This window comes from Corvus moneduloides, chromosome 3, assembly GCF_009650955.1.
Source record: "Corvus moneduloides isolate bCorMon1 chromosome 3, bCorMon1.pri, whole genome shotgun sequence".
Taxonomy (NCBI): domain Eukaryota; kingdom Metazoa; phylum Chordata; class Aves; order Passeriformes; family Corvidae; genus Corvus; species Corvus moneduloides.
The window spans coordinates 42,224,791-42,234,102 of NC_045478.1; the positions used below are offsets into that span (position 1 = coordinate 42,224,791).

The 9,312-nt window shown below is 36.5% G+C and overlaps 1 long non-coding RNA gene across 1 annotated transcript; it reads right to left on the minus strand.

Annotated features, from left to right (window-relative positions):
* Positions 1-835: 835 nt before the first annotated feature.
* Positions 836-7,960, minus strand: LOC116442276. The gene is made up of 3 exons (XR_004239470.1): positions 6,104-7,960; positions 4,556-4,709; positions 836-1,254 (listed from the first exon to the last, which is right to left on the minus strand). It is a non-coding gene; the product is annotated as an uncharacterized LOC116442276 (long non-coding RNA).
* Positions 7,961-9,312: the final 1,352 nt, after the last annotated feature.

Genomic DNA, 9,312 nt, shown 5'->3' on the forward strand with positions numbered 1-9,312 from the left:
AAGCCCTTGCATGCAAGCATCTCTTGGCTAACGGTAGATTGCATGATCCATAACAATTCAGTCCCGCTGGGAAGTGTTTAGTGTTAAGCTCAGCTACTCAAACTCATTGGCATTTATTTTACAGATTTCTTCTGTGCAAAATCCAAGAATAAAATAGTGGAACTTATTTGTAAATCATCCAAGATGTTATCAGCTCAATGGTTATAAACATTACTTTGATTTCTATGCACTCTGCTTTCCAGTCTTTTAACAGTTACTGCCCCAGCTACCTGCAAGCTGCATTTTTGTCATGAAACCTACACACTCACAGCCCATTGCAGAAAAAACGGAGGTTTATAAAAGCATATTTAATCCATTGGCACACATATTTTCTTTCATTAGGTATTTCACACTTCATACCACTAGTTTTTTTACTATATGGAACTAGAATGACTTAAGAAAGGTCTAGATCCCTGCTTTCATTAGATAAAATTTGTTGCAAGGAGAAGATGAAAGGTTTAAAAAAGTCACAGCTGATTTCGGAGATTGGAAAGCTGCAGCAAATAGATTTGAGTTCATTATATGGCACTTGGATTAAAATATCAGATTCTGACTACACAAATAAGATTCTATAAATCCATTTCACTTTTTTCTCCATTTTTTAAAACTCCATTCCCACAAGATGATTTTTGGCTCCATATTATGGTGGATTGACCCTGGCTGGATACTGGGTGCCCACTGAGCAACTCTGTCACCCTGCTCTGCAGGTGGACAGGGTAATTTAACAAAAGGTTCATAGGTCAAGATAAGGACAGGGAGAGATCACTCAGAAATTACCATCATGGGCAAAACAGTGTTGACTTGGGGAAATTAGTTTAATTTATTACCAAACAAATCAGAGTAGGATAATGAGAAATAAAGAGAAATAGTAAAACACCTTCCACCTACACACCCCTTTTTCCTGGTCTTTAATCCCAAGTCCTCTTTCTCCTCTACCCCAGTGGCTAGGTAGGACAGGAAATAGGGGCTGTGGTCAGTCCATCACAGGTTGTCTCTGCTGCTCCTTCCTCCTCCAGGGAGAATTCCTCACACTCTTTCCCTGCTCCAGCATGGGGTCCCTCCCATGAGAGACAGTCCTTTATGAACTGCCATGAAAACTAGCATATTACTCAGACTTTAATTCCATGAGTTTAATTTTTATTCTTGACGAATATCAACCTCCATAGCTTCAACCTTCATAGCTCCTGAGAACATATAAGGAGTGAACCAAAAAAGCTGTAAAACAAGAAGGCAAATAGAGAACTCAAAAAATATTCCTTTAACAAAAAATAAATTTTAAAATATAGACAGAAAAGTAAAACTCATCATTTTGGAGTTAAGATCAGGTTCTGCTGAGCATTAGGGACAGCCATTGCTCACCCAGTTACCAAGGTAGTTAAGTGCCAAGTCTCTGTGGCTCCAGCTTGCAGCACTCCAGGTTACTGCTCTCCTGAAATGCCAGTTAAAAAGCAAACAGGAGCCAGGCGCAGGCATCTCCCACTCTTGTGCAAGACCTTCCCCCAGCAGGTTCCTTCTTGAAAAACTAAACATGCCCCCCACGAACCTCATGGCCACAGCTCACACAGCTGTGTGTAACACCATTACTGCCACACGCTCGACCTGCCCATGCCAACCTCACAGTAAACTAAAGTAATATCATAAGTAGATATTGGATAGCAATTAAATAGATATTTCTAAATTTTACCTGGGGTGACAGTCTCAGTGAGTGCTGAATAACTAAATGCATCACATATTTTCTTTGTCTAAAATGTAGTTAAGCTGTTCTAAGCAGCTTTGTTATGGATTCTCATGGCTGAGTAATGGGCAAACTTGAACAATTTCCTGTGATACTGTTTTGGAGGCAACACCAAAAGACCACTAGAAACATCTACCATCTGTAAGCTAAATCTGAGTGTTCAGTGTCAGTGCAGTTTTGATGAAAACTCGAGACCTTGTTAGCACATTCACAGCAGTCCACATTCCAATTACAAAAGGGAAGATTAGTATCATCAACTTCAGTCAACTCAAAGTTGACTACTTCAAAATGAGTAACCTTAAGCCCTATATGTACGAAGAGAATGAATGAGGCACCTCCAGAAGGTAATTCATCTCACCCTAAATCTGGTGTTTTAGAAAAGATGAATCACTCCCTGCAGACAATTCATTTCACTGACTCCAAACTCAGTGTTTAAACTTAAACAGCTTCCAAGATTGTAAGTCAGATAGGATAAAGGTTGCATAAAACATCTATTATTTGAACTCTATTATCAGATATCTACATAGGCATTTTCTTTGGGAATATATGTCCAGAAACACCTAGAAAAGCAGGCTTCATAACGACAGGCAGATTCTGAGTGCAAATCTTTCAGAACTTAAAACACAGTCATTACATAGCCTGCAGTTACTAATATCTAAAGACATGATATAGTGTAGCACTATATATGAGCCTTCAGTAAAAAAATCCATGACTTTTCAGAATTCTGCTAATAACTTTTCAAATATCCTGTCTGAAATGAACAAACTGAAATTTCCAAGGAGAGAAGCTGTTGACAAGGCTACAGTAGTTAGCAAAACTAAACAAAGCAGAAACTTAATTCAAAGAGCCCAAATTATTTGTGGATTTACTATTTAAAATGTATCATCATGCTTGGAATTCTGCATACACAATATTAGACATGGTAATTCTCCCGTTTTCTTATGCAGCAAATGCCAGAAGTATTTATACCGTAAGTATGCGTCATAAGAGAGGGAATAAGCAAAACAAAAAAGCACAGAGGTGTTACAGAAGTAGTGAGGGAGTTGGCTCATGAATACCTCAGACTGAAGTTGTTAACTTCTCATGGTCAATTAACTGGTGTTAGCCTTTCTGCTAAAAGTTTGATCACGCCCAGTCTTTTTTCCTCTGCAGGAACTGGAAATTTCACCTCTGATCACAGCACTTTGGGGCTATCTTAGGAAATGTTTTTCTTCTCTTTCTAAAGTGAAGATAATGGCTGGGATTCCACATGAGGTTAAGAAAGCTGGAAAGTAAGTGCAGACATCCAGTGCATATAAAATGCTTTCAGCTATTCAAAACACCCGCATAGGGCTGGTAAACATGACACAATGCTTGAGGAAGACACATGTTTCTACAGGGGTTGTGAGAGAGCAGAAGAAATGTCCTACAAAACATAAATGACACTAGAGATCTACATACATGAGGCTGAATCCTTTCCAAAGGTAGGTGCGCCTACAATCATGCTGCTTCCTTAGGATCTCATTACAACTAATCAAGATCTAACCAGCATAATCCAAGGAGACTAAAAAGCACCATCTTACTGAGTAGATATTGACAGCTTGATTTCATTGCCCATCAGTAGACACCTAGTATTATTTCTGATGTCATCAGGTGTTCAAGACTCATGGCTCCCAAACATGACAGAGGACTTGGGGAAGACCAGTGTCCTTCTGGAGTGGTGGCTAAAGATCGGCAGAGTAGCTCTTTAATATCTCAAACAGCACTCAATATCTGCACAACCACCTCTCGTAGTTGGTCACCTGAAGCTTCCTCTGGGCTCCACTGACTATATTGACTAGATGTTCATTTTAGTTGACTAAGCATATGAACCTAATACCATTTGAGGTGTTTAAAGTCTTCCATACGACTTTCAGAAATGCAAAGGACTCTTTCAGGCCTTTTGTTATACTTATCAGATCCACGCAGGTGACAAGCGTTAATCTCAGACTGAATCCCAAGCAAGATTTCTTATCTATATTTAAAGTTAACTAGAAGGTTGTTAGAAGAGATTAAAAAAAGAAAAGCAAAAACCAAAAGGCATAAAATGCTCGGGAACTTTCAGTTGAGGGCATTAATCAAGAAGACTATTCTATTACTAGTAAGACCAAAATTATGGGAGCCAATGTTACGCACAGAGTTTCAAACGTACATTAATGTAACTGCTGGCTCCTCCTTAGACAACAGTCTAAAAACTAAAATCTCTAAAACCCATCCTAAAAACTGAGGAACATTGGTTTGCTACCAATTGGTACAGCTTTGTACCATCACAGCTGTTTAGGTACTCTTCCCAAACTGAGCCTCCATTTTTTTATGTGATATATATGTAACCAACAAAAGGGCAAACTTCTGCCCTAGGAACCTGCAATCTAATAACAAGACAAGACATAGCAGATGGAGACCTGTTGCAATAGAGGAAGCACAGTGAAACCATGACACGTCTTTACGTGTGAAGCGCTCTCTACATACCAGCAATCTGTTAAATTCTGTAAGAAAACAAAACCTCTATGAAAACTTCCTATGTGCCAAACTGATACAAAAGCTTTTTCACTATTTGAAAGTAAATTTTAAAATCCCATCTAAGAAACAGAGTTAAACAGATTATTTTTTTTAATTGTAGATTGTATCTCAATTGTACAAGAAAATCCACTAATCTTGACATCACTTCCCAATCCGTAGTAAAGGGATAAGTAAGATGAATTCATGAACTCTATGATTTTTCTCCCCTTATACTTTTTGGCTTTTAATTCTCCTACTACTCACCAGCAGCCATTTCTCTGTGTCCTCTCATTAGACTGACATTAAAAGATGGTGACCTCTGTATGGAAAAAATGTTGAGACAATGTGCCATGTGGAGACAACAGAAGAGGAAAATCTCTACAAACTAATTTTCTGAGATTTAAAGTTTACATCAGTCCTGAAAAAAAGAAATGCAATAATAAATACATTGTGCAGAATGCCAAAAACTAAGGTATATTTTTTTCCCCTAAATATTTGACTCCTTAGTTTCAGTGGTTATCATCGGAGCACTTAGGAAGACTTTTTTACTCAAACTTAATTTCTGTAGGTGCACAGGAAGATCTTTTTCCCCCCCTCAAACCTAATACTTGCAGATGCACATTTAGCAGAGATTTTAATTTTTTTTTCCTGCGTTGTTTCCAGTAGAAGGATGAATTTGCTTCCCAGCATGCATTGTTATTTCATAAAGATCCATCTAAAAGATACTGGATTTTTTTTATCCTAGCACATCTGTGCTATTTACAGTGTGTGCAACACAAAGGCACCCTCAAACAAAACAACACAGAACTGAATTAATTAATATGTTGAGCTAAAATAGAGTTGTTCTGCTTGAGCATGGCTATTATTTCAGAGGTTTGGTGCTGCTCTAAGTTGAAACAAACAGGAAAAGAAACAAAAAATTCACTCTTTGAAGGTTTTCTCTGAAAATATTTCTACTTCTTCGAGTCTTTTTAATTAGTTTTCTAGAAAGATGTTAAAATTAACTTTTTCAAATAATTTTATTTTTCCGTTCACAAAAGAAGAGCTGAAGTGTAGGATTGTTTATTTCACTTACAAATGTAAATGAATTTTGGTAAGAGCAGTCAGGAAATGGATTAGCAAACAGTATGCAAGAACACAATCAGAAGCATTTGGGCTACTGCAACTTGGCAGGTTAGTGATCCACACCCTGGGTATTTTAGGCAACTGAGTCTCATCTCCCTTGGAAAACTCCAGTTAAAAAACAGTTCAGTTGTTTGCCTTGTAACTCAAATCTTGAAGTAGTTATAGAACTTCATTGTCCTGGGTTTTTAAGAGAAATTTGTCTCTTACTTAATTATAGCTTTTCCCTATATGTCAGTTTTTTACCTTCTGATTAAAAGCTCAATCATATTTCAGACTTCTTAAATGCAAAGATAGATCCTTCTTGTAAAATAGACCCTCCACTCCCTTGTCCTCATAAACTGTACCTACAGATCTTAAAGGGTTTTCTTTCCTTTTAACTTGGACAGTTAGAATTGTACATGATTCTGATAAGCATTGTCGTTCAACATGGCATTAACACTCCCATCTTTACCAGAGATATCTGACCTCAAGCATCCTTGCATCATATTAATCCTTCTCACAAATATTATACATTTTTAGGTCACACTGATTCTGTGGACTAATTCAACTAAAGTGCTATAGTGACACAAACACTAATGCTCATTAAGTCAATCTGGAAATTGGATTAAATCATCTAGACAGACTGATTCCAAAACAGTTTTCCAGATGGAAGAGAGCATGAGGGAAGAACACAGTTACTACTCGTACTTTGAAATGAGGAACACGTGGTCTCCTGTGAAGTGACATGAGTGAAGGCAAAGCAGTGATCTGAAGTTTCTATTCTCATTCAGGGCTGAAAGCAGCCCAAGGAAGATGGGAGAGCCAGAGAAACTGCAGTCAAAAGCCTTCTCTCCTGTAAAGTGATGGAAAACACATGGTTCAAAGGGGCAATTTCAGAGGTCACGAGATGACAGACAGGGAGGCTTGAAACCTGGTTCCTTCCTTTCCACTAAAATTCCCCCTCCTGTGTGAAATACTGAATGCTATGCTTTTACGAAGTTCTCTCCCATTTTACGGCAATGGAATTCCAGCACCTTTAGTACCTGAACCTACACTGTGCTCTGAGCTGGCACCTCTGCTGATGTTTCAGAGCCTGTCAAGAATATGCAAAATCTCAGTTCCATGGTTTAGGATGAGATCAGCTCAGCTACAACATAATCCTCATACAAAGAAAGCAGCTTATAAAGGTATTTGAAAATATACCACTGGGGGAAAAAGCACTCTGGGAATAAAAAATGTCTGGTTTTCTTCTTATTTGCATATTTGTCCACATTGCATTTTTAAATTATATTAACAATAAATCTGTACTTCCCTTCTATCTTTAAGGGCTTTTATTTTCATTCTCTGGTCTTAAGTGCTACTTAAGTGTTTGTTTGCCATTGGATTTTGAGAGCTTCTGTTGACAAACCCCTTAAAAGTTTCTCTGTTGCCTTTGGTAGTATAAATGCGTGTTTATTTATGCAGCAACATATATTTTGTATTGTTTGCAATATATCACAAGGGCTTCTAGCACAATGTGAATAAAAATTTTATATACTATTTCAGTGCTCTGTTCCATGATAGTTCAGTATATTAAAGGAAGATATATTTAATGTTTGCAATGTCTCACTATGACATGCTATGCTATTACTGAAAAATTGATCCTCTAGTTAGCATTAATCAAAATATTCAGCTGAATGACAAAACATGGGCATTTACAGTGGCTTTTGTTCTTTTCAATTTTTTCTACAAACATTTAATTTTTAACTGGGCATATGGCTGAAAACTGCAGGAATACATCTCTTCCCTCGAATTATGTTCACAGATCAGGTCAAACAAATGGTTACTCTAAATTTTGCATATTATGTTTAACCATTCCTCAGAAAAGATCAAAGGCAGTTTTGTCAAACACAATGTGGGAATTTGCTCATTTGAACATTTCAGTACATTTAGTTTTCTAATCCAAACAGAGAAAACTACCTTTCCAAACAAGGATATAAATTGAACTCAGTACTTCAAAGCTTAGAAAACTTTGTTAGCACTATACATATATTAGCATAAAGAGGTACTTAAAATAGTAAAAAAAAGGGTACTTATGTGAATATAATTTTATGAGTAGATGTCTGAACCACATTAACAAAGTGTATGAATGAGGCAGCTGCTGATGCATTTAGTACTCATGAGATTTTCCACATACATACATGTGCTGTTTAATACCCTGCATGTCAAGATTCATTTTACTCAGGGAAGACTTTATTATTGACATGAATATTCACTGCAAAGAAAGACCAAATGAGTACCATATTTCCCCTACCTCCTGTTAGGTAGGTAATCACACTAATTAATTGAAAGTGTGTTGTTTCCTAACCGAACCAATTATGCAGAAAAGGCTGCCTGAGGTTAAGCTAAGTACCCTCCCATTAGCACAGCCACAGTGCAAATGACAGGAAAAGAGTACAGTGAAAAGCAAAACATTATGCTATTTATAACTGTGCACTAAAAAGGGACTGTGACAATGAAAAAAGCCAAAGCTACCCATGGCACAAACAGCCAGAGTGAAAACCCTTCTTCTAATGTAAATCCAACAGCCAGTTACCATTTAAAAAAAGCTTGTGCTTTATCCTGCCAGCTCTCTCTGATAAAGGAAGGGGTCATTAGGCACCTGCTCCTTCATCAGAGTAATCCCGATGAGTCACCACATCAAAATTGTTACTAATATTTTGTATACCAGCACAGTAAAAAACAAATGAGATGAGAGGTAACCTTTTTGACTGCTAAAATCAAAGTAAACACATTAATGAGCAAAACCTGACAGCTAAAGCATTCAAATTTACAAGCTTACCTGTTTAGTAGGAATAGATATCCAGCAAGTTATGAAGAGAATATCATGACATATGCAGAATGAAAGAACCATTTAAAATTTTCTAATTTATACTCCATCTCGTTCAGTTTACAAATTGTTTTCAGACATCCTATTATACAATTATTTATTCATTTCTACCTGCATAATTTCTAATTTTTCATCCAAAAAGTGGTTACACTGCTATTTCCTGTCTTTATCTTAATAAATTCCTTAGATCAAAAACATATAGTCTGCACACAATCCAACCGCCCTGTAAATATCAGGTAAGATTCCATCCCTAGATGAACAAGGTGTGGCACTGCTCTTTCTGAGGGAAAGGAAAATATACTGTGCATATCAGAATTCCCCCAATTCATTTTTTATACCAAGCCAAAAGTTCTGTGATGAACCAAACCTCTTAGAAACTTTGTTCTTCTCTGTTTTGCATTATTCATTCTTTCTATGAATTTTCTATATACTAAAAATACTTTATGTAGTCAAAAAAACCACCCACTACATTACTATTATATTGTTACATGAATACTAGAATACAAACTTTCACAATGTACTTTATGTCATACAGACAGCATTGATTCATTTTGACAGGATTAATAACCTCATCATTTGCTTTCGTTGTCCCCAATTAAGACAGGGTAATTGATATTCCCAGAGTGAATCAATGCAATACTGTGCATGGCTTTCATAAGAAATTATTTCCTTTGCTTTGTGTCAATGGAGTATAGCCATCAATCCATATTATAATAATTATGTAAAAGTTTATTTAAACTTTTACTATCATTAAAGCTACAAAAACCTTCGCACTTATTTTATACACCTGCAACAATGAAACAAAAACATTTCTACTACTGTGATAGCTCTGGAATCAGTGAACTCAGAAGAACTGTAGTAAAATAAATGGTATCAACTTCATTTTTCAGCATCACACCTCTTGCATAAAATAGATGCTAATAACATTAGAGGTCAGTTAACAGCAAGAGGTTTGTGCAAGTATAGTAAAATAAATCAGTTACTCTATTTTTAAAACCAGATTTAACATAATTTATAAGCTGTATAAAGAAAATTGATTTCTGCTGAA